We start from the raw sequence: 25,464 nt of genomic DNA, 5'->3' as shown, positions 1-25,464 counted from the left end.
CTGCCATATACAAGGCCTTTCCAACTGAAATGGTTGTTTTACTGGAAAGAGTTATTAGTGAATGCTACGAAAAGAACGTACCTCCTCCGTTTTTTCGAATGTCACACGTTGTACTAATCCCGAAAACAGATGACCCAGTTAGGCTTCAGTCTGTAGCGTCTTACCGTCCTATAAGTCTAACGAATGTTGACTATAAACTTTACATGAAATTATTAGGGCGACGACTCCAACGTGTAATATTTCTCTTGTGGGCCCACATCAGACATGCGGTATAAAAGGAAGGACCATTTTTACTAATATACACGCAGCAAGGAGTGCTCTCGAATGTTGTGACGCGATGCATGACCACGTAGCCATGATGCAATTAGACCTCCACAAAGCATTTGATAAAGTGGTACATGAAATTTTGTTCTCTGTTTTAGAGTATGTCAATGCTGGTTCCGTGATTACAAATGGCGTGAAAATGCTTTACGAGTGCTGTTCAGCGAGACTGGTCGTGAATAAGCATTTAACCGATCGTATACCTGTTTAGTCGTCAGTAAGGCAGGGCTGTCCTCTGTCTCCCCTTTTGTTTGGCTTTATCTGCAGCCTTTCTGTTTAAGTTTGCTTACAAGGCCAAACATACGTGGTTATAGATTTTTTCAAAGTGATGTTCGGGTTTTGGCATACGCGGACGATATTGCGGTTTTTTGTACTGACCATGAGAGCGTGCAAGAAGTTGTAAAAGAAGCCATTGCTTTTCGCACTGCAAGTGGAAGTGAAATTAGTTGGGCAAAGTGTTTAGGATTTTGGCACGGAAACTGGCAATACGCGCCTGAACTGTTCTCCAGTATGCAATGGACAATAACGCCAGGCAATTACCTTGGTGTGCCACTAAAGCATTACCGTGAAAGCAAGGAATGTTGGGCAGGTGAAGTTGACCAAGTGAAAACCCAAACAAACAAACGGGGAGGACATAACTTTTCTATGTTCGCAAGAGCTACCGTTTCCAATATGTTCCTGGTTGCAAAAATTTTTTACATCCCGCAAGTGTTATCTATGTCAAGACTTTCTGTTCAAAAACTGCATAGGGTATTTGCCACGTTTGTGTGGGCTTCAACATGGGAGCGTACCAGTCGATGCAATCTGTTTCATACGGTGCATAATGGTGGACTGGGATTGTGACATTTATACATAAAGCATATTGTAACCAGGTTCTTTTTTTTTTGCGCGAACAAAGTGACGTTTTTCTTAGAACGGTAATCCAGGTGCGATTGCGGGACTCACTACCGGAATATGTAGTTTCGACTGTGTTACAGGGCCAATGGCTCTAAGTGCTTTTCTTCGCGAAGTTGTCGCGTCCTTCCAAATAGTGAAGGCGAGATTTTCAAATGAGTATATGTGTACTGTTACACGAAAACGGCTTTACAAAGATTTATTGGAAACCTTTTTACTTGTGCCTCTTTATCGCGCTGTATATGCTTTGGGTCAGGAGCGGGACGTATTGAAAAGAGTGAAAAGAATGCCCATCAGATCGTCGGCTAAATGTTTCTTTTTTCAATTGCATGTCTGCACTCTTCCGGTGAAGCCATGGCTGGAAAGCAAAGGCCTTTTTGTGCCATGGTCTGCTGACTGTTTAATTTGCAAACAGCTGGAATCCATAGAGCATATTTTCCTTGATTGTCACGATGCGTTTTTTTTTTGTGTGGGACGTGCTACAGGGTACTTTTAAAAATGACTTACCAATAACACCGTTTGGCATACGCTACCTTCCCTGCGCCCAGCCAGGAAAAGTGCCCAGTGATTTATTAATGGTCTTGGGTATGCACAGCATATGAGAACGCGGATGGATGTTCGCCATGAGCATGTTGTCGTACACCCAGCCCATCAGTATTTTGTTGAAAGTGTAATGTACACGCGTGACGTTTTCGGAGGACAATCTGAACCTCCGGAATGGCTGCCAGTCTCGGGCGAGCTCATGTCACCTAATCCATTCTATCACAAGAAACGTGTCATAAAGTGACTTGTGTTTTTAATTCGATGCGGCTTTTCATCGTTCTTTGTAGTTGACAAGTCAGTAATAAAGAAAAAAAAAATCGTCGTTAGTATAGTGGCCAGTATCCCCGCCTGTCACGCGGGAGACCGGGGTTCGATTCCCCGACGGGGAGCTTAGTTTTTGTTTCTTCCTTCCATTATGCGCCATATCAGAACAGCACTTAGCCTCTTCCCTGCGCCTCCTCGTTAGTATAGTGGCCAGTATCCCCGCCTGTCACGCGGGAGACCGGGGTTCGATTCCACGACGGGGAGCTTAGTTTTTGTTTCTTTCATCCATTATGCGCCATATCAGAACAACACTTAGCCTCTTCCCTGCGCCTCCTCGTTAGTATAGTGGCCAGTATCCCCGCCTGTCACGCGGGAGACCGGGGTTCGATTCCCCAACGGGGAGCTTAGTTTTTGTTTCTTCCTTCCATTATGCGCCATATCATAACAGCACTTAGCTTCTCCCCTGCGCCTCCTCGTTAGTATAGTGGCCAGTATCCCCGCCTGTCACGCGGGAGACCGGGGTTCGATTCCCCGACGGGGAGCTTAGTTTTTGTTTCTTTCTTCCATTATGCTCCATATCAGAACAACACAGCCTCTTCCCTGCGCCTCCTCGTTAGTATAGTGGCCAGTATCCCCGCCTGTCACGCGGGAGACCGCGGTTCGATTCCCCGACGGGGAGCTTAGTTTTTGTTTCTTCCTTCCATTATGCGCCATATCAGAACAGCACTTAGCCTCTTCCCTGCGCCTATTTGTTACCAACCCTGTCAGCTACCTTGGTGCCCCTCTTGAATCGTATCGGGACAGTGACCCATACTGGAAAAACCAAGTCGGTAAATTGAAAGATAGAGTGGACAAATGGAATGGATGGCAGTGGTCGGTGTTTGCGAAGGCCACGATTTGTAATTTGTTTTTAGTGACAAAAGTTTGGTACGTGCTTCAAGTGTTATATTGTTCAAGAGCTAATGTCCAAAAGATGCATCGTATCTTTGCCGTCTTTGTGTGGGGGTCTTCGTGGGAACGGACAAGTCGGACAAATCTCTTCCGCCGGGTGAAGGACGGCGGGCTTGGTTTGGCACATCTGTTTCTGCGTCAATTAGTCAATCGTTTCATGTTTTTGAGGAATGTGAAAAATCCATTTCTTCGTACGGTCTGTCAGTTACGACTGGGTCAAGCTCTCCCGGGAACTGTCGTTTCTTCTGACCGCATGTCAGGAGGTGTCCACGGGTATCTAAGGGAAGTGGTCTTGGCGTACAGGTTCTTGATGGTGCGGTTTACTTTAGACTATTTGTGGAGTGTAAACCGGAAAAAACTGTATAAAGACTTGTGCGATGTGGTGCTTCCAGAACCGTTGTACAGAGCTGCGTACTCGTCTACCGGGGGCAAAAATGTTCTTAAAAGAGTGAAGAGGATGATGGTGCCGGTAGGGATGAAAACGTTCTTTTTTAAGCTGCACACTGGAACATTGGAGGTAAAGAAATGGAGGGAACAGAAAGGGCTTTTTGTACCCTGGGGTGTCCACTGCATAATATGCAGGAAAGAGGAGACGATTGAACACGTGTTTCTCGAATGCTGGGACGCCGTATTTTTATGGGACGTGCTCCAGAGGACGCTTAAAAAGGAACTACCCATAAGCCCACATGGTATTCGATTCTTGCCAGTAGAAGCGAACAATGATACACCGTTGGATCTTTTGATGCTACTGGCTCTCCACAGCATATGGAAAAGCAGAATGGCTGTAGAGCATGGTGACGTCGATGCACGTTCAGCGAGACAGCTCTTTAGAGAGAGCATACGGGCATATGTGGATGAACAGAAAGCGTTAAAACTAGAGTCAGAATGGTTGGTTAGTTTTGAAGGGTTGTCACATATGAGGGATTTTTAATCCGACAACTTCAGCTAAGGAAGGCCGAAGCTTTAAGTCAATGCTTGATCTTTTATTTTGTCATGTTATTGATGTCACATGTGTCTTTTTTGTGTACGTCCTCGGTCAGGAAATAAAAAAAAAAATCCTCGTTAGTATAGTGGCCAGTATCCCCGCCTGTCACGCGGGAGACCGGGGTTCGATTCCCCGACGGGGAGCTTAGTTTTTGTTTCTTTCTTTCATTATGCGCCATATCAGAACAACACTTAGCCTCTTTTCTGCGCCTCCTCGTTAGTATAGTGGCCAGTATCCCCGCCTGTCACGCGGGAGACCGGGGTTCTATTCCCCGACGGGGAGCTTAGTTTTTGTTTCTTCCTTCCATTATGCGCCATATCAGAACAGCACTTAGCCTCTTCCCTGCGCCTCCTCGTTAGTATAGTGGCCAGTATCCCCGCCTGTCACGCGGGAGACCGGGGTTGATTCCCCGACGGGGAGCTTAGTTTTTGTTTCTTCCTTCCATTATGCGCCATATCAGAACAGCACTTTGCCTTTTCCCTGCGCCTCCTCGTTAGTATAGTGGCCAGTATCCCCGCCTGTCACGCGGGAGACCGGGGTTCGATTCCCCGACGGGGAGCTTAGTTTTTGTTTCTTCCTTCCATTATGCGCCATATCAGAACAGCACTTAGCCTCTTCCCTGCGCCTCCTCGTTAGTATAGTGATTCCACTTCCGGCCACCGAGCGTGACGGACGTGTTATCATGAGCTCCGGTGGAGCGGTGTCGGCGTGTCAGTGCCCGAGAAGGCCGCGGAAACAGGTTTATTGCTGGTGATGCCCAGTATTATCAAGTTGTGCTGCCGCATTTGCCAAGAGGTGCGTGCGTTTTGAATACCGTCTTTCTTCAAGGCGATTTGAAAGCCAGGCCTTTTCGTGTGGAAGATTTTCGCGGCACGCTGGTCCGTCTCGGAATGCTCCCTGATGTGCTTGCTTTGGCGGCGTTCCGCATGAACCATGTGTGGGCGGTCACCTTTAACAGCCCAGAAGCGACAAGGAAAATTTTGGAAGCTAGCGAGGTTCAAGTGAAGGGAAACGGTGCCTTGTCATCGACCCGACTAACCAGGATGTGCGGCTGAAGCTCTACTGGGTGCTTCATAACGTCCCTGGCGGAGATATTCGTGTTTCACTAGGCTCATACGGCAAAGTAACTGACCTGTCTCGGGAGTGCTGGCGCGTTCAGGGTATGGCAGACAAAGGTTCCTCTACCCGCACTGTAGGCCTCAAGATAAAGCCCGGTGTGACACTGGAGGACTTGCCTCACCAAATACGCATTTCTGGAAGTACGGCACTACTAGTCGCACCGGGGCGCCCGCCGTTATGTCTGAGATGCAATACCCGAGGGCACATCAGGAGGGAGTGTAAAGTGCCTCGCTGTGCCATGTGCAAGCGATACGGCCATTAAGAAGCTATGCGCTCTAGGTCGTATGCCAATGTAGCAGGTATCAGTGCGGGCAACGAAGTCCAGGCAGAACATCTCATAGACCAAGTGAACGCAGAAGAAGCAGCTGGTGGAGGGAGCGTGCCACCTACTGCAGAGAAGGATGCCGCACTTGCTCCTGAAACAGAAGGACCAGTTAACGCGCAAACAAAGAGTATATCGGAAGCTTCTCCTGCGACGGAAAACGGTGCGGACGAAAATGGTGGAAATAGGAGCGAAGCTTCTTTTGCATCGCCTGGGAAAACTCGGGAAAGAGAAGACGCTGTGATGTCAACCATCCCTACAGCAACGAAACGACCTCACGCCGACAGCAGCAATAATTCGCACGGCAAAGGACACGAACCCAACGAGGAGCCACCAGTGAAAGCTCTGCCCAACGTAAGGCCGTCTTTGAGAGCGGCACCCAAAATTCCGCCCGAGCCGAGACCCGAGCGGAAACCGTCGGTGATGCCACCGGCGTGATCCCCAGCCAAGTGAGTGTTGGAGCCGCCAACGAGGGTACGATGGCTAAAGCAGGGACATTTTCTCGCGGCGATTTAAAAAACGCCGTGTCTATGAACTGTAGGCTGCAAAAGACTGCAAGGGGGAGAAAATGAGATTTCGATCGGGGGCTCCAAAGTCGAAGGTAACACCATGCGGTTCGGGAGCTCCTTGAGAAAAAAATGGCAGTTAACATAGAAAGAAGTTTGCATGTGGCCACGCTGAATGTGCGCGGCTTGTCCACTCGGAGAAGGCAATATCAACTAAGTCGGCTTTTCATGGAAAACAACCTCGACGTGATCGCTATTCAAGAGACAAAAGTTGAAAGTGAGGAAGCAACAAACCACATGGTGGAACCTTTCAGAGCACATTATAATATGTGCATTTCGCACGCTTCTGGCACAGCGGATGGCTGTGGCCTTTTTGTTAAGAAGTCCTTGGAAGCAACCATTGAAAGTGTTTATACTTGTGGCAGTGGCCGTCTAATAGTGTGTGACTTTATACTGCAAAGTAACAAGTTTAGAGTCAATTGTTTATACGCTCCAAATAAGGAGGGTGAGCGCAAAATGTTTTTCGAGTCAGTTGAGCGCCAACTAAACTCAGATGAAATGATCATCGTAATGATGGGTGATTTTAATTGTGTGTGCCGAACCGAAGACCGAACTAGGAAGCGCCTGTTCGAGATGCGAGTTCGTTGTTTTTGAACGAGCTGGTTGACGACCGCGGACTAGAAGATGTAGGGTTATATTTATGTCGAATCTAACGTCACAATGATTTACCCATCACCAGCGAGGCAGCCTGGCCAGACTGGATCGAATTTATGTATCTGCAACAGTAGTACCTGTGTGCACCGAGTATGGTGTTAACAACGTTTCTTTGAGTGACCACAGTTTGGTCATGGTGATGCTGGGTCCGAGAAAACCGCCCAAATTCAACTGGGATCTGTGGAAATCCAACGCACAGATTCTCGATGATGAATCATTTGTTAGGAACATTGAAAGAAAATTTGACGACTTGCTTGTTCGTAAGCAGGAAAGCTACAGTGAGGCATGGGAACTGTTTAAACAAGAGGCGAAAATGATTGCGATAGAAAGTGCTGGTGTAATGAGTAAAAACAAAAAGAAGAAAATGAACTGCATACTAAGTTGGATTTTTATTTAAGCGCCGAAGCATCGTCGCCAGGCCAATTCAGTAAGGAAATCAAGGAAGTAAAGAGCGGATTAGAAATAATCGACGTAGACAGATACAGGGGAGCGGTAATCCGTGCGCGCGCAGAAACTCTGTACATGGGTGAAGCTCCAACAAAACGGTCCTTATCAGACGAAAGAAGTTATGCTACGCGCAACGAAATAAGAGCGATAACGTTCGGGGACAAGGTTGTGCGAGATAACCAGGCGATACAACGCGCTTTTGGGGATTATTACCGTGAATTACTTGGTCGGGAGCAACAACTGGAAGAAGGGTTTGAAACGCAATTCTTAAAGCTCATGCCGCAAATAGAAGATGAGATGAAAGCAAGTTTAGAAGCGCCGATTACCGTTACAGAAGTAGTGTGTGCAATAGACGAATTAAACTCAGGCAAAGCGCCGGGACCTGACGGGTTCGGCGCCGAGTTTTATAAAGCGTTTAAAGACGAGTTCGCTATAGTCCTACACCATGTAATAGAAGAAGCATACAGCATAAAGCAATTGCCTCCGTCTTTTAGGCACAGTCATATGGTGCTGTTTCCCAAATCGGACGATCCTACTACGCTGTTGTCAGTACGAGCATACCGACCGATAACGCTGGCAAATACAGACTATAGGATCTTTGCGAAAATATTAGGCAAAAGACTCCAACGCGTAATACAGAGGTTGGTAGGGACACACCAAACTGGTTATCTGAAGAGGCTTTGCAAATAGATGAGGAAAGGAGGATGGCAAAAGTTATGGGGGAAAGAGAAAGATAGAAGGTTCTCAATGCGGCTTTTCAGAAAATAGCAAGGAGAGATAAGAATGCCTTCCTGAACATACAGTGCCAAGCAGTTGAGGACAACAGCCAATTAAGGAACACAAAAGCTCTGTATAAGACAATCAAAGATATCAAAGGAAGCTCTGTGCTAAGCTGGGCGTGATAAAGGACAAACGAGGCAAGGACCTCACTTAAGCCTCAGAGATAAAGAAGAGGTGGCAGGAATACACAGAAGAACTGTACAAGAAGGACCCGAATGTGCAAACCCAACATAAGACGGTTGTGACCACTGATTTCGAGCCGGGAATCCTGAAGAGTGAAGTTGAATGGGCCTTAGCCAGCCTTGCTAAGAAGAAAGCTAGCGGAATTGATGGCATTCCAGCTGCGTTGCTTCAAAACCTCAACCATGACGCTGTTAACATTCTGCATACATTATGTCAGAAGATTTGGACAACCCTGCAGTGGTCACAGGATTGGAGGAGGTCAGTTTACATCCCCATTCCAAAGAAAGGCAGTGCCAAATATTGTTCCAACTACCGCACGATCGCGCTTATTTCGCATGCTAGCAAGGTGATGTTAAAAATCCTCGAAGGTAGGCTGCAGCAGTATGTGGATCGGGAGCTTCCGGATGTGCAAGCTGGGTTTCGCAAGGGCAGAGGAACTAGAGACCAAGTTGCCAACCTTGGCTGGATCATGGAAAAAGCAAGAGAGTTCCAGAAACCCATCTACTTCTGTTTTATTGATTATGCGAAAGCGTTTGACTGCGTAGATCATAGCAGATTGTGGCAAGCTCTCCAAGAGATGGGAGTTGCAATTCACCGTATCTGTCTCCTCAGGAACCTGTATGAAGGGCAAGAGGCCACAGTCAGAACTGGGCATGGTCTTACTGATTGGTTTCCGATTGAGAAAGGAGTGAGGCAAGGCTGCATACTGTCGCCCTGCCGATTTAACCTATATGCAGAGTGCATCATGAGGAAGGCCGGTCTGGACAAGTCTTCAGCTGGAGTGAAGATTGCTGGAAAACGTATCAACAACCTTAGATTTGCGGATGATACCACTTTAATGGCAGAAAGCGAAGCGGAAATCAAGAGACTTCTGATGCGCGTACAAGAAGAGAGTGAGAAGTTTGGGCTTAAACTGAACATTAAAAAGACAAAGATCATGGCGTCTTGCCCTATCAAGTCCTGGAGCATCAAGGGACAAGAAGTGGAAGCTGTTACAGATATTCTCTTCTTGGGCTCCGAGATTATTCCTCGGAAGGAGACTGCAGCCATGAAATTAGGAGACGCCTGCTTCTTGGAAAGAGATCAATGGCTAGCCTTGACCGCCTTGTAAAGAGCAGAGACATTAGTCTACCAACCAAGATCCGTATAACTCGTGCTATGGTCTTTCCAGTTGTTATGTATGGATGCGAGAGTTGGACTGTGAAAAAGGCTGACCGCCGAAAAATTGACGCGTTTGAATTGTGGTGCTGGCGAAGACTCCTGAGAGTTCCTTGGACTGCCAGAAGATCAAATCGGTCAATATTGTCGACCATAAACCCTGACTGCTCATTGGAGCGTCAAATTCTAAAGTTAAAGCTCAGCTACTTTGGTCATCCGATGAGAAGAGAGGAGTTGCTGGAGAAAGATTTGATGTTGAGAAAGGTTGAGGGTCGCCGGAGAAGGGGTAGGCAGCGAACGCGATGGTTAGATGGCATCCTCGACGCACTGCAGATGAAGTTATGTGATGTTAGGAAGATAGTGAGAGACCGGAAAGCGTGGCGTGACATGGTCCATAGGGTCACGAAGAGTCGGACACGACTGAACGACTGAACTGAACTGAGGGACACACCAAACGTGTGGTATCAGGGGGCGTTCTATTCAAACAAACATCCACGTGACTAGAACTATCCTAGAGTGTTGTGATGCGTACTGTGAGATGGTAGCAATGATACAGTTAGACTTAGAGAAAGCGCTCGATAAAGTCGCTCACAAAATCCTGTTCAGTATCTTGCAACATGTGAACGTCGGGAAGGTACTAATAGAAGGAATTAAGTTATGCTATACTAACATGTTCACCAGGATTGTAGTCAATAAGGCATTAACCACTCCATTTCAAATAAAATCATCTGTTAAGCAAGGGTGTCCCTTGTCGCCTTTACTATTTGCCTTGTTTTTGGAGCCCTTTGTTAGCATTATAACCAGCAATGCTATCACCGGTTATCGATTTTCTTCAAGTGAAGTTAAGCTTTTAGCATACGCGGACGACATAGCTGTATTCTGCACTGATGAGACCAGTATCACTAACGCGGTAAGCGCAGCAACAAAGTTCTGCAGGATGACGGGAAGCAGCAGTAACTGGGAAAAATCTATAGGAATCTGGTATGGGGAATGGGGCCCCACGCGAGTTCGTTTTCAAAACATGAAATGGTCACGCTCGCCAAAGAAGTATCTCGGTGTGCCCCTACAATACTCTAAAGACACCTTGGAATATATGAAACTGGAAGCAGAGCAGCTCCAAGAAAAAACTGTTAAGTTTGGTGGGCGGTACCTATCCATCTTAGCGAGGTCAACTGTTTGTAACCTGTTTCTCGTAGCGAGAATTTGGTATGTTCTGCAAGTCATGTGTGCTTCGAGAGGGAGCATACAAAAGCTACATAGGTTATTCGGAGTATGTATATGGAGGTCGACATGGGAGCGCACAAGCCGCACGAACCTTTTTCGTACGGTAAAAGGGGGCGGACAGGGTTTAGCTCACTTGTTCTTGAAACAAATGGTTTCGAAATTTCTGTTCGTGCGAGACCAAAGGGGATGCTTTTTTAAGGACTGTGATTCAAACTCGATTGTGTGATCAAGTGCCATTTTTTGTTGTGTCTTCAAATCGAGTTAAGGGATCAAGCGTGCGCGGATTTCTTTGAAAGGTTATTCGGTCCTTTCAATTTCTCCAAGCACAATTTTCAGTAAAATACCTGGGTAACGTAACCCGAAGGCAATTGTACAAGGATGTTGTTGATGTATGCATGCCACAGCCAATGTATCGCTTGATGTATCCAAAAGGTAAAGGTAAAGATGTATTGAAGAGAGTAAACCGGATGCCAGTTGGACCTTCGGTAAAAAGCTTCTTTTTTCAAGTACACACTGCAACTCTACCAGTGAAACCATGGCTCGAGCAGAAAAGTATTTTTGTTCCGTGGGCAGTAAACTGTTTCCATTGTAGAAGACCAGAGACAACTGATGATATGTTTCTTGAGTGTTCTGATGCTGTTTTTCTGTGGGACATACTACAACGCACTTTAAAAAAGGACTTACGGCTAACACCATATGGCATCCGCTTTCTCCCTACATCAAACGATGGAGGGGTGCCGTATGATGTGATAATGGTACTATGCATGCACGGCATATGGCGCACTCGGATGGCGGTACATCACGCAGATCTAAACCCCAGGCCCGCCAGAGAGTACTTTATGGAAAGTGTACTGTACATTCGTGAAGTATGTAAATCGAGCACAGACCCACCAGAATGGTTACCGGTGTTAGATGACCTTGTTAACTTGAAGGGTTTTTAAACACATGTGCTAGCCAAAGGTTGGCAAGCGCTTTTAATTACGATTGTGTGTATATGTAAACATGTATTGTATTGGCCGCAGATCAGGCAATAAAGAGAAAATAATCCTCGTTAGTATAGTGGCCAGTATCCCCGCCTGTCACGCGGGAGACCGGGGTTCGATTCCCCGACGGGGAGCATAGTTTTTCTTTTTTACATTCTGCGCCATTTCAGAACAGCGCTTTCGTCCTCCCTGCGCCTCCTCGTTAGTATAGTGGCCAGTATCACCGCCTGTCACGCGGGAGACCGGGGTTCAATTCCCTGACGGGGAACTTAGTTTTTGTTTCTTTTTTACATTCGGCGCCATTTTAGAACAGCGCTTGCCGTCTTCCCTGCGCCTCCTTGTTAGTATAGTGGCCAGTATCAGATTCCACTTCTGGCCGCGCTAGCGAGCGGACGTGCTCATCATGTGCTCCAACGGAGCGGTGTCGGCGGCCGTTTCTGGCCGCGGTAACAGGGTTTCTGCTTCATCGAATGATGAGTACCGTGTTGTTTTACCTAGTCTGCCTTCAGGGCGTTTGGTTTTGAATACCGTGTTTATGCATGCTGATGTGAGAGCCCGGACCTACCATGTGGAAGACTTCAGGGATACACTGGCCCGTTTGAAACTGCTCCCCGAGGTTTCGGCCTTGGGGGCGTATCAAATGAATCAGGTTTGGGCAGTCACGTTCAAGTGTGCTGACAGTGCAAAGAGGTTGCTCGAGAATGCCGAAGTACAAGTGAAGAGTCATCACTGCGTACTCATCGACCCGTCGAATCAAGACATCCGGTTGAAGTTGCACTCGTCGCTCCCCACCGTACCTGATGCCGACGTACGGGCAGCTTTGCTCGCATACGGAAGACCGACTGAAGTGGTCAAGGAGCGCTGGAGGGTCAACGGTGTTTCGGAAAAGGGTTCGACGACGCGAACCGTGACGCTCAAACTCAAGGCGGGGGTGACGCCGGAGGACATACCACATCAGCTGAGAATTGCCGGTGGGCTGGCCCTTGTGGTAGTGCCGGGGAGGGTACCACTCTGCCTGCGCTGCCAGAGCACCGGTCATATTCGTCGAGACTGCAAGGTACCGCGCTGCGTGCTGTGTCGTCGTTTTCGCCACGACGAGACGGAGTGCTAGCGCACCTACGCCAGCGTCGCAGGGCCCACGGGGAGTGACGATAACTCGGACCTCCTAATGGACGAGGCTGATGCTGAAGCAACAGCAAGGGTAGAGGCTAGTATCGCTAAGGACGAAAAGGCGTCTGCGGAGCATACATCAGGGATCCCATTCGCGGAAGAAACGCGAAACCTTGAAGAAGACGCACTTGTGTCAACAGAGGAGCCGAGTAAGCCAGCCGTGGTGCAAGAAAAAGACAACACCGTGCTCTCGGTGGAAAGCGTGAGCGATGTGCAGGAGACCATGGACACTTCCAAGGAAGGCGCCGCCGTCTCGGCAACTAAGCGCTCGCACAAAGTCGCCGAGCCAGAGGGAGCATCTCCTGGACTGACCGTCAGCGGAGAACCATCTTCAAAGGCAGGTCCCATGCGTCGGCCGACGTTACGCCTACGGCCGAACATCGCTTCCGAGTGGAGGTTGACGGCAACAACGCCGCCGGCTCCACCTCCGCCGCCGCCTGCTTGTAGTTGTAAGCGCAGGCACATGCAGTGCGCTGGATCCTGCGCCTCAGGACCTGTCGTCCAAGCTAAGCACCGTACTCTCGGTCTATTTTCATGCTATAATGGCGCTACCAGATAGGTCCTTGCGACTCGCCACAATCAACGTTCGAGGGCTTACAGCGAGGAGGAGACAACGGCAGTTATATAGGTTGGCAGTGGAACAAGATATAGACATCCTTGCTGTACAGGAAACTAAAATCGAAGGCGCCGATGAGACCGAGAGTATGGTGCTCCCTTTCTCGTCAATGTACTACGCGTGTGTTAGTCATGCTGTCGGGAGATCCGCGGGGTGTGCAGTATTCGTTCGGCAACATTTGGGGCTTGATGTCCAGGCAGTGAGGACGGACATGTCGGGGCGCACGGTTGTATGCGATTCTGCTTTTGGCTCAGTTGAGTGGCGGGTGATATGCTTGTATGCTCCTAATGTGCTCGAGGAAAGACGACAGTTTTTTGAGTGTCTCAAAAATTTTATGAGTGTTGACCGAAAACTTTTACTGATGGGCGACTTTAATTGCGTGCTATCGGTGCGTGATAAAGCGAGTGTTACACCGCACAGAGACGCCAGCACGGCAGTATTGAGCAAAATAACTGACGAATTTGGGCTCGAAGACGCGGTGGAATCCCTGGGAAACGAGCTGTGCGTTCGCTTCCCACATTTTCAAGCAGCAAGTCATGCCAGACCAGATAGGGTGTACGTGTCGGCCGAACTGATTGCTCTTTGTCGTGAGTACCACATGAAGTCTGTTTCATTCAGTGACCATTACATGGCAAGGTTTGACATTAGACATAAGGCAAAAAAGGAAATCTTCACATGGGATCTGTGGAAATTGAACGCGAAAATTTTGGATGACTATGCTTTCAAAGAACAGGTGTCAGTTATGCTTGAAAAAATTGAGAACGACACAGCCACAGCGATAAGTGAGCAATGGGAAACTTTCAAACAAATAACAAAAATGAAGGCATTGGAACGAGCCAGTGCCATAAACCATGCGAAGAATAAGTATGAGGCAGATTTGCGGAAAACCTTGCAAATGCTAATAAAAGAAGAAAATATAGCCCCCGGCACATTCAAGGCCGACATCTGTGAACTCAAGAAAAAGCTGGAGCAGATAGATATTGAACGTTATCACGGGGCGCTTGTTCGAGCAAGAGCAGATAAAGTGATAACCGGTGAGGCGCCAACTAAAAGGACCCTGGCGATGGAACGCAAATGGGCCAGCAAGAACATGATTTCTGAAATTGAGCAGGACGGAGTTATAGTAAAAGAAAAAAACGACATCGACCACGCTTTCACACTTTTCTATACAGCCTTATTCATGCGTAGCGGGGTCGACTCAAACAGCTTCAAGGCAGAATTCCTGAATTTGCTGCACGGAATTGATGACAACTCAAAAGAGAGGTTAGAGCGCCCGATTACAGCCGATGAAATAGAGTTGGCAATTGACGACTTAACACAAGGGAAATCCCCGGGGCCAGGTGGATTAAGCGCCGATTTTTACAAAGCTTTTAGGCGGGAACTAGCGCCTATATTGGTTCGAGTTTTAGATGATGCTTACGAACGAAAGCGTCTACCGCCTTCTTTCCTGTCCACTTATACAGTTCTGATCCCCAAAACAGATGATCGAGCCGCATTAAGGCAAGTAACTGCCTATCGTCCTATTAGCTTAACCAATGTTTATTATAAGATATACATGAAAGTACTCGCTAAAAGACTTCAAACGGTTAAGAAGGATATAGTTGGACCACATCAGAAGTGCGGTATCAGAGACCGATCAATATTCACAAACATCCACACGGCGAGATGCGTGCTGGATTGCTGCGATGCTCTACATATGCGCGTCGCAATGCTCTAGCTCGATTTGGAGAAAGCGTTCGACCGAGTGCCACATGAAATTCTGTTTACCATTTTGCAACATGTAAACGTCAGAACAGTCATCACAGAGGGTGTCAAAATGGCGTACAGTGGTTGCACGACTCGGCTAATAACAAGTCGATGGGAGCGCGCATCGAGGTGCAACAATCTGTGCGCCAGGGTTGCCCTCTCTCGCCTCTACTCTTTGATATGTAATAGAGCCCCTTTGCCTCAGTATCATCGGGACTTGTTATATCAAAGGCTTTGAAATACAGCAAGCCGAGGTCAAACTCCTTGCATATGCCGACGACGTTGCGGTTTTCTGCGTTGACTATGAGAGCATTTTGAAAATATTGTGGATATTGTGAAGCGTTTCTGTGCTGCCAGCGGTAGTGCTGTCAACTGGGTTAAGTGCCTTGGAATTTGGCATGGTACTTGGCCAGAGACCCCTGGTACTTTCGCCAACATGCAATGGCTTAGTACACCCGCGAAGTACCTAGGCGCTCCGTTAGAGTTTTACCGCGACAGTGAGCCCTACTGGCGGAATCAAGTTGGGGAAATGCGTGACAGGACGAAGAGGGTGAAAGGTTGGGACTTGTCCATGTTCGCACGCAGCACTGTGTGCAATGTGGTTTTTGTTAGTAAACTGTGGTATGCGCTAAGCTTTCTGCACTGCTCGCGCGTTAATGTGCAAATGTTTCACCGCACATTCGCTGTCTTTGTGGGGGGTCGGTATTGGAGAAGACAAGCCGTACAAACCTCTTCCATAGTGTTGGTAATGGAGGCCTTGGCTTGTCGCATTTATACCAGCGGCAGGTAGTTAATCGTTTCTGCTTTCTTCGAGACGTGAAGGACCCTTTTTTACGCACTGTGTTACAGATTAGATTAAGCAAACTTCAACCCGATTTTGTTGTTTCTACCGAATACGTAACAGCATGTGTTGTTGGTTTTCTCAATGAGGTCGTGGCGGCGTGTAATTTCTTAAGTGCACGATTCTCACGCGATTATTTAGCTGTAGTAAAGCGCAAAAAGTTGTACAAGGACCTTGCAGACGTAGTTTTCCCTGTGCCACTGTATCGCACCATGTACAGTGTCAATCCCGGTAGCGACGTTTTAAAGCGCGTAAAGAGAATGCATGTGGCTCCAGGCGCAAAGTCCTTTTTCTTTAGGCTGCACACCGGAACCTTAGAGGTAAAAACCTTTATGGAGGAAAAGGGACTGTATGTTCCCTGGGGTGTGCATTGTTTTTTATGCAGAAAGCCCGAAACCGTCGAGCACGTCTTCTTGGAGTGTTTGGGTGGCGTGTTCTTTTGGGACATACTGCAAAGAACACTGAAAAAAAACCTGCCACTAGACCCCCGAGGAATTCGTTTCCAAGCTGTGGAAAATGATGAAGTAATGCTGATGGGATTGCACTGTACATGGAAAGCCTGCATGGCAGCGCGACACACCGACATTGATGCAAGGCCAGTACTTCTGCGAATCCGTGGCGGCGTTCGTGGCAACCCACAAGAATGTGTACCCGGTTCCCGAATGGTTATCGAGAATTGAGCCCCTTATGCACATGAAGAGTTTTTAGCCCCTTTACATCAGTCAAGGTTTGGCTGGAAGTTTTAGCCCATACCGACGCTATGTACATGTGTTCTTTCACTTTTGTTGTGTAGCGATGTACGTCTAAGCATGGAATAAAAAAAAATAGTATAGTAGCCAGTATCCCCGCCTGTTACGCGGGAGACCGGGGTTCTATTCCCCGACGGGGAGCTTAGTTTTTTTTTTTTTGCATTCTACGCCATTTCAGAACAGCGCTTGCCGTCTTCCCTGCGCCTCCTCGTTAGTATAGTGGTGAGTGCACTTCCATCTTCGCTAGCGAGCGGACGTGTGTGAAATGAGCTCCATCGGAGCGACTTCAGCGGCCCAGCAGGGCCGCGGTAACAGGTCTTTTTGCCGCTGTTTCTTCAGCGGGGTGTGATTATCAGGTAGTTTTACCGAGTTTGCCTACAGGGCGTTTTGTTGTGAACACAGTTTTTTTGCACTGTGATATCAGGGCCCGCCCCTACTGGGTGGAAAATTTCCGCGATGCTCTTGCGGAATTATCGCTCCTACCGGAAGTCATCGCCATCGGAGCCTACAGGATGAGCCATGTGTGGGCGGTTACTTTCAAGGATGAAGACGCCGTGAAAAAAAATTGTCAGTTCTGGTGAGCTGGTAGTGAAAAAGTGTCGGCGTCTTGTCATTGACCCAGCTAACCAGGATGTACACATGAAAGTACACTGGCTTTTACACAGTGTACCGGACGAAGACGTGAAGCTCGCCTTTGCGGCATATGGCAAGGTCACCGACGTCGCCCGTGAGCGGTGGCGCGTGCAGGGCATGGTGGACAAAGGGTCTACCACACGGCATGTGACCCTAAATCTGAAGCCGAGTGTAAAACTCGACGACATCCCCCACCAGGTGAGCTTCGCCGGCGAGCTGGCCCTTGTGGTCGTGCCAGGGAGAGCTCCGCTCTGCCTAGGCTGCCGCGGCACCGGCCACATTCGCCGAGAGTGCCGTATACCAAGGTGTGGTGCCTGTCGACGGTTCGGCACCGGCACACTTTGGAAAAACAAAACATAAACGCTGGATCCAGGCGGCAGACATCATTCATCTTTGTGTAAAAAAACAAAGGCAACACTCTTGGTGCGGGTATTTTCATTCCTTTCGAAGCAGAGTAAAGGTGTCCAAACGGAAGCGAAGCAGCAAAGCCCACTAAGTTTCCCCAAAAGAAGCGAAGGATTTCAACTAGAAATGAGACGAGACTTGGAACTAGACCAGGGGTAGCGTTACAAAAATGGATGCAATCCAGTTAGGTGTAAGAAATAACTTAAACCGGGACCATATATGTTCTTCGTTAGCCACAACTGAAAATGGGTGACATGTCTATTGGAATCTTTGCTTCTTTGTACGAATTCGCAATCTAGGCGCATACGCCAAAAAACTTACAGCGTGCTACTAACAGTACTTTTACGCCGTGTCGTAGAGCTGCTGTTTAATAATTAACAGTATGGATACGGGTGTGCCCGCTCACGGCTCCGGCCACTATTACGCAGTCTGTCCTGTTCTCTGTGCGACCTCTGTAGCCGGAATAAGACCTCTGTCGGCACGAACGAAACTCTGCTCGGAGCGGATCTTTTTTATTTCTTGAGGGGCGGGTTTCTGAATAAAGTCAAAAAGCCTGTGGTGAAACTGCCGAGGAATAGGGCATAGTCCTCAACTGAAGGGAAGGGTCGTAGTCAGTGAGGCTGTTTGTGCGGTCATGATGATCCAACGCATCATTGGCTTACTTTCATGATAGCATGTTAGGTCGTCTTCGGACTTGATGGAGCCCATGCTTTTAGTGGCACCTCGTGGCGGCTCTCTTGTCCAGGTAGGGCCCTCCACTCGGACCCCAAAACGCTTTTTTCAGTCCCCAATTGGCCATGTGGGGCTGGGTGTCTGCTGGAGGTGTTATATGTGTGATCATAGTCTGATAATGTGGGAAAAAAAGGAGACACTTACCGTTTACCACCTTTTCGTTTCAGAAGACCCCCTGTACTCGACTCGCTCCACAAGTGGAAGAGAAATTCCGAGTTTTCTCAAGACATCGAGGTGAAAATGGTGTTGTACCTTGGGGGCTCCTCGACCGCCTTGTAAATATGGCAGACAGTGCATGTTTCGCACGCTGTGTGGTCTTCGTTCTACCTTTATATGTAGCTTTTCACTGAGGATGCGTTGAACCTTGCTCTAAAGCGTCGACTGAGCGACGGCCTCATTCTACTGGGCCCGGAACATCTTGAACTTTATTCCTTTACGGGTGCAGCTGTGACTACAGCATTCCGACACCCCTGCCGCTGACGCCGAGAATGAATGTCTGTCGCCTGTCGCCGACTGCAGTGCTGTAGTTGACCTTCATGGCATGGGCTCATTTGGAGTTGCCACCGAACATCAGTGGCTTGCCCGTCGCTTTGGGGGCGCGTCGATGTCGAAGGAGTGCTTTGATACGCTCGTTCTACGGAAGGATATTAGCGGTTGTCGAAAGCCATGGCTTTTCAAAGATGTTTTTCTCAGCTCTACTCTCCCCGTTACTTTTGGAAGCCGCAAGCGGCATTTCCTTTTGGAAATTTGAATTTGTTGGCTCGAGTGCATGCGGGTCAACGCGCTTCGAAACATCATACATGTTAATAACCGCCCCCGTGCCCTTCGATGGCAAATTAAAAGGGTAACTAAAGTTCACCCCAAACCTGAATAAACGCGACTGGTTCGTTTGGTTTAACGCAATTTCTCAACGCCAACGTCATGTTCTACGTGCGGGTTGAACGCGAACTGCGCACTGCGCCTCACCGGGAGCGACTGTTGCCAGACGTGAAAGTGCTTCCGGCCGTTTTACAGCCGCCTCCATGCAGCCCTAAAGCATTTTTTACAGAACAATGTTCCCTGTTGTTCAGAAAACTCGAAATGAGCAAACAATTAAGTGCACTACTTGCAATACAATGCAGGTTTTGGCCTGCACTTCGGCCTTAATCTTGACGCCATACACCCTTTGCACAGGAAGCAGCGAGGGGCGTTCACGAATCGCGGCGGTTTACTCCACGCATTGGAGGCACAGCGCGTCAAATCGAGGCGCTTTTGTGCATTCTGCTGCTGATTAGGCCTCGCCATACATGACACGACAGCAATAATGCCTCTCATTTGACGGATACTCTCGCGGTGCTGTTTTCAGATTGATACGTTTTGCTACTACCTTTGACACCCGGCAGAGTTATGCCCGTGACTTCACCGCTCACAACGTCGATGACGTCAGCGCTGACAACGGCGACCCCTGATTCCCTACAAAAAGTTGCCTTTAAAGCCGTCTCGTTAAAAAGATGATGCATTCGGCAAGAACGCCAACACGATGCCGACTCCGCTGCTCGAATTAGTGTACCTCGCACAAATTTGTCCGTGTGTCTAGTAGGTGTATTGAGTTCCATATGGCGTATTGAAACAGGCACCGATGCAGATGCCAAGCTTATCAATAATGGTGTATGCCCTGACATCGTCTTACACTACAAGGGATGGCAGCCATTCAGCGCTTCAGCCTGGGTGGTGCAGTGGTAAAACGCCCGACTACTGTGCCGGAGTAGTCGGGTTCGAACCCGACCTCGGCGGCTGCGTTTCGATGGAGGCGAAACGAAAAGGCGTCCGTGTGCTGTGCGATGTCAGCGCACGTTAAAGATCGCCAGGTGGTCGAAATTACCCCGTAGCCCTCCACTACTGCTCCTCTCTCTCTTTTCAGGGCTCTTGTGTCTGCTTGCACTTGTTATAGGCGGCTTGTATGTGCCGTTGCGTTTTCTATCTGCACTGACATAGCCACCCCTGAAGTTTAACTGCTTTCCTTTTTTACAAACAAGCCACCCTCAGTTTTTCCTCTTTGAACACTGCAGAGAATAGCGAATGTATAGCGTTATGTTTCGTGAACGAGCTCATGTTTTCACTGTCGTATTTTTCTAATGCAGCCACGCAAGGGATTCTATGTTCGCAAACCTATCTGGCCGCGCTTTTTTTTTTTTTTCATCTCGCGCTTCCAGAAGCAATTAAGGGCCCCTACTTTTTCCTGGCCTTTAAAAGAGAGGTAGAGAATGGGCTGCCTGAAGTCGAGGTTATAAGGCCCTCAAACTGTTCAGTGGTTCTCTGGCGGCGGAGGCACGTCACTCGACTGGCTGTAAAAAGGGCGCTATAAGTTCAGGCACGAAAGCCAACAACAAAACAAAATGAAATTTGACATATAACCAGAAGCTACATGCTTAACACGGCTAACACACAGGGGTTTTTTTTTAAACCCATAAAAGAGACCGTGAGCCCAACAAGCGACGCTGGGATAATATTATTGACAAGTGCCTGTAGCACTGCGTTATGGTACCTCAGTGAGCTGGTTTCGCTTGGCGTTCTCAATGTTTATTTAACATCATGAACAGGATGCCATTGTGGCTCACAGGTGTGATATAGAAAACAGCTTTCGTTACAAGCTGAGACATTTTTGTTCAGTTTCGCTTATAAGTATTGACACTGCTCTCGGTAACTGCGTAAGCCCTTCATGAGGGGTTAATAACTCCAGTTTCAAATTGGCATCTGGGATTACCTACGAGCAGTTTGTATATTTACAAGAAATGATCTGTCTGCATGCGGCGCACTGTGCATTTGCTTTCTTTTTTTCATATTAGAATTTTCCGATTTAAATAGAAGCTACGCTTCATTACCCTGGTTCAGATTCCTGGTGTCCTCGATAGCAAAAATGCGTTGTGTATCATACGAAACAAAAACAGCAGCAAATACATGAATGAGACACGAAATTTATGCGGGGGCATGCGGGCTCTGATTTTGCAATTGATTTATGTAAAAGAAAAACTGAAGTCATTCATACCTATGATAATCTTATTTTTGGTTCGAAAATTAACTTTTCGAATTTTATTTTAATTTCTGAGGCCAGTAATGTACAAATTACAACCATAGTTTTGTTTCACCTGTAGGTCGAAACCAAAATATAAAACATAATTTAAAAACTTAAAAAACCTAAAACCTTCTGCCATATTCTCAGTTACAATTCAATTTTTTTTTCTATTGATACTGAACTTTATTTTATATTAAACCCTAATTTAGGTCCCAATTTTGTTTTCAGCTCCACCTCCTATTCAATCTCATACCTTTTCCCTGCATGACATCACAACGTTGAAAAAGCCTCGATGACGTGACAATAATAAAGCGACTTCATGTCAGTCCTACTGCATTGAAATAACATTTTCTGAACAAGGTAGTTTCAGGCAACCTAAATTTCAGTAAGCAGTATCTTCATTGTGGTTTGTCAGAAAATACCTCTTTGCACAGAGAGCATCGCCTTGCTGAGAACTTCAAGTAAAAAAATTTAGTCCGCAATATAAGCTCCTTTTTTTGAACCGAAAGTTTTTCAATTAAAGCTAGAGCATCATGTACAAAAACCTGCAAGTGGTAGCAAAAAACTTGTAATATCATTTAAAAAAAAACGTTAAAAATATATTTACTTGAACTTTGGTTCAATTTGGTGGTTGGCCGTCTTCCGTAGATATAGATTTAAGGCACCTACTAGTTTCTTCTCGCAAGCTGAATTTCGTTCCTCTCCGGCATACGGGCCATATTAATGGACATTAGTAGAAACAAATTGTTTCATTGGAGCTTCTTAGTTTTTGTCAACAAATTAAAATTAAAATTGCACTTTAATCAGCAACATTTATTTAAATGGTACTTTGTTATCTTTTCTAGTCGACCGCAATGGTCTTTGCAAGTAGGGCAGGTTGACTACAAAAGCTGATTGACCTATAAAGCACCCTTGACACTTTAGGCCTTCTTTCATTGCTTTCTAATTACGTGTGCTATCCGCACCATTTGTTTGACCTACATATAAGCTTCAGAGCCTCAAAGCGACAGCTATTATGAGGGACGTGGTAGCTTTGGGATCCGCAATTTTGAACCTCACATAACGCACGGGTGCCTTGAAATTAGTGTCTATCTAAACTCGATCAACCCGGTCAAAACAAAACTCGGGGCCGCGGGATTAGCAGATGAAGCTGTAACCACTCGAGCACCTCAGCAGGACTTGCTATATATAGCATTTGCAGATTCTGTCCCTAGCTTTCGTTCAGACAAAGCAATTAGGAGACTCCATGGAGCCATCAATTTAATGGCCATCTACCGGATTCATGCAAAACATCCTTGCTCTGCTTTGAGACCTGAAGACTTTCCATCTAAAGTGGCTGAAACACGAAGGCAGCTGAGGTTACACCTCCCACGTCATTACAAGGACAAAATTACTTTATAAGCTCCCGCGGCAGCCATAGAGTTCCGGTGACCTGCCCTTTGTGGTAGAAAGTCTCTGGTAAGCTTATTGGGCTCATTTTTAATAAACAATGAAATACTGAGCGGAGTGTGTCTAGGCGACGTTTCGCAATCACCATCTGAGTGATAGCGGGCGTTTCCTCTGTCGGTCTTCTTACATTCACGGGTATAAAAGGGGAATTTGTATTTAATGAAATGCCGTCGCTGGCGTAGCGGGCCGCGACTAAAACCAGGTTGCTTTATGGCTGGTAGTAATATCAAAGCGGACATGGACTCAAATGGCCTTGGGCGCAAAAAGCAAGAAATGATTCAATGCGTGAAGACAGCTTTCTCATGGATTAACTGCTCTGACATTGTCAGTTAGTCGCCAAAGAAGCAATAATGTTCTAGCTCATGCTAACGGCAAACGGACCTCAAACACATTCGCCTACTTCAATAAATGGAATCAAGCGGTGGCAGCTACACTACCAGGTAATGTGCCCACCTTACAGGGGCTCTGCGCGGGAATGCATTCAATATTTCCATATGCATTCAGAGACTGAACATAGGGAGCGCTCAAACTCATCTCTGTCGTGCGGATTGCTCTTACAGCCTTGTGTCATCAATGCGGAGTAGTCGAGAGAGAGGAAAGCTGGGATAAAAAGAAAAGTAGAATATTACAGGGCTTTGCCGAAACAATCTAATAATTCGCAAAGTGACCAACAGTCGATAAATAATTTATGGCAGTAGACCATGGTCTAAACCATAAATGGAAATAAACAAAAATGAGTGAGGTTAATACCGTAAAAGCAAGGCTGATAAATTCACGGTCAGGAAACAGCATTGTAATGCATGGCGCGTCAGGAGAGTGCTGCATATTCCACTTTTTTCTAGATGCACGACCTGATTTCTCCTCTGTGCAACGTGGTAACTCTCCAATATTATTCATAAACGAAGGAGCGAAGATGTTTCCATGCAGACGCTTAGTTTTACCAATGAAAGCCAAATAGAACACGTTATGTGTTTCCTGAAGTTTAGCCTGAAACATGAATTATATTGCGCCGGCAGCAAATCCCTACTGGATAAAGGAACGTGACATCCGCAGCCGAGTCTTCGATCAAAATGTGTGTGTTTGAAAAGGAACGAAATAAGTAATCCCATATCATCTAGCACCAGTGGAACCCATGGCAGTGTGAAAATACTAGTTTCTCACGCCGTTGCAGTCGACGACTACACACCGTCGCCTTAGCCTTGCATACCTTATTGTATATGGCTCATCTGTCGGTTTGGCTTTCGTTGAAGTCGTCTTGAAAGGGTTATTTTTTGCCCTACACCATCTACACTAGTGTAGCAAAATCCGTTGAAGGTATAGGAGATTTGCTACACTGATGCAGCTAGTGTATAGTCTACAATAATGGTCCTGAAGTTCCCTCAGTGCGCAAGTCAGCGGAAAATCAAGGGCTTGCTGGAATTTGTACGTGCGATCCCCAATTTGAACCAGATGCCGGTATAGCGCCAAGAAAACAAAAGCACGCATGGAAGCACCATCTCAAGAACATGCTGAAATTCGAAATCAATTTCGGGAGATTGAAATCTACACCTTCAAATAATATTCAAAAGAATCAAATAATTAGAAATTCTAAAGGCGTCACGTTAAAAGAAAGAAAGGGTAAAAGGAATTGGCTCGTGTACTGTGCAATTCCAGTACATGTCAAAGCACCCCAGGTGGTCAAAACTTCCAGTTGTTAATTACGGCGTCTCTCATAGTCTGAGTCGCTTTGGGACGTTAAACTCTATGCACCAAACCAGACCAAACCAGATTTGGCAATAATGTGTCTCCCTTTTCGTTCATTTATCTCTGCTTGAAACCACGAAAAAATACTTTAACGATGTGACCACTGCTCTTCATTCCATGCCTTGAGTCTGGTTTCAAGCACAATAAAACAGATAGTGGGGCTGTTTATCCCTAAATCGTTTAGTTATTGCACGAGAATCTGGGCCAGCGGCATTCAGAATTTGAATTTAAAATATGTAATAAACCGCTTTTCCAGACTTTTCCTTCGGGCTGCCAGAGTGTTCACTGTGCAGTGTCAGCGTTATGGAAATAAAACAGACGTGCATGCAATTTCGTTTGTAAACCCGGTGAGAAAACGATAATTGGTACAGATCATAACGTGCGCGGCAAGTAATGACTGTGCTCATTCGCAAAAACAAGAAAAGACTAGGGTGAAGAATAGAGACCTAATATCGGACGTGGACACGAAAAGAAGGTAAACTGCCTCAGGTAAAGGGCTGCTCCTCGCAAGAAAGATAGGGACAGAAGGAAGGAGTAGAGGAAAACATGAAGGGGCCCAAAGGCATATACTCAGACCACTCTTGGGAGCCAGACACAGGCGCACACCTCTTTCTCGCTTCCATCACATACTTTTTCAGGCGAACACGAGACCAGAAAAGGAAATACCGGAAGGTCTTTAAATCAGCATCTATTGTCGTTAAAACAGGAAAGCGAGGCGGGTAAGCTTGTGTGTATGTGCCCTGATACCTTTTTTCTCCTTTTTCTGGCCGGAAGGCAATGAAGTGCACTCATTCGTGTTTATCAACTATTTTATGAAAAATGGTCAGCTAGGCAGCTGACATAAAATGAGAGACGGGGAGGATAGGTAAGAGGACAATAGCTTCCTCAAAACTATTTGGCCGCAAGGAGGTGAAAGAATTGAATTCCTGCGGAC

At 47.0% G+C, this 25,464-nt stretch overlaps 4 non-coding genes and 1 pseudogene across 4 annotated transcripts; all 5 read left to right on the top strand.

Moving 5' to 3' along the window:
* Nucleotides 1-2,492: 2,492 nt before the first annotated feature.
* TRNAD-GUC (transfer RNA aspartic acid (anticodon GUC)) lies at nucleotides 2,493-2,564 on the top strand. Its single transcript has one exon. It is a non-coding gene; the product is annotated as a tRNA-Asp (tRNA).
* A 1,465-nt stretch (nucleotides 2,565-4,029) lies between these two features.
* TRNAD-GUC (transfer RNA aspartic acid (anticodon GUC)) lies at nucleotides 4,030-4,101 on the top strand. The gene has a single exon. It is a non-coding gene; the product is annotated as a tRNA-Asp (tRNA).
* A 344-nt stretch (nucleotides 4,102-4,445) lies between these two features.
* Nucleotides 4,446-4,517, top strand: TRNAD-GUC (transfer RNA aspartic acid (anticodon GUC)). The gene has a single exon. It is a non-coding gene; the product is annotated as a tRNA-Asp (tRNA).
* Nucleotides 4,518-11,456: 6,939 nt separating this feature from the next.
* TRNAD-GUC (transfer RNA aspartic acid (anticodon GUC)) lies at nucleotides 11,457-11,528 on the top strand. The gene has a single exon. It is a non-coding gene; the product is annotated as a tRNA-Asp (tRNA).
* A 269-nt stretch (nucleotides 11,529-11,797) lies between these two features.
* On the top strand, nucleotides 11,798-18,813 carry LOC146179923 (uncharacterized; annotated as a pseudogene).
* Nucleotides 18,814-25,464: the final 6,651 nt, after the last annotated feature.

This window comes from Amblyomma maculatum, chromosome 9 (assembly GCF_055883805.1).
Source record: "Amblyomma maculatum isolate TAMU_Amacu chromosome 9, ASM5588380v1, whole genome shotgun sequence".
NCBI classification, from domain to species: domain Eukaryota; kingdom Metazoa; phylum Arthropoda; class Arachnida; order Ixodida; family Ixodidae; genus Amblyomma; species Amblyomma maculatum.
The sequence above is the reverse complement of the archived record's forward strand: the minus strand, read 5'-3'. Positions and strand labels throughout refer to the sequence as shown.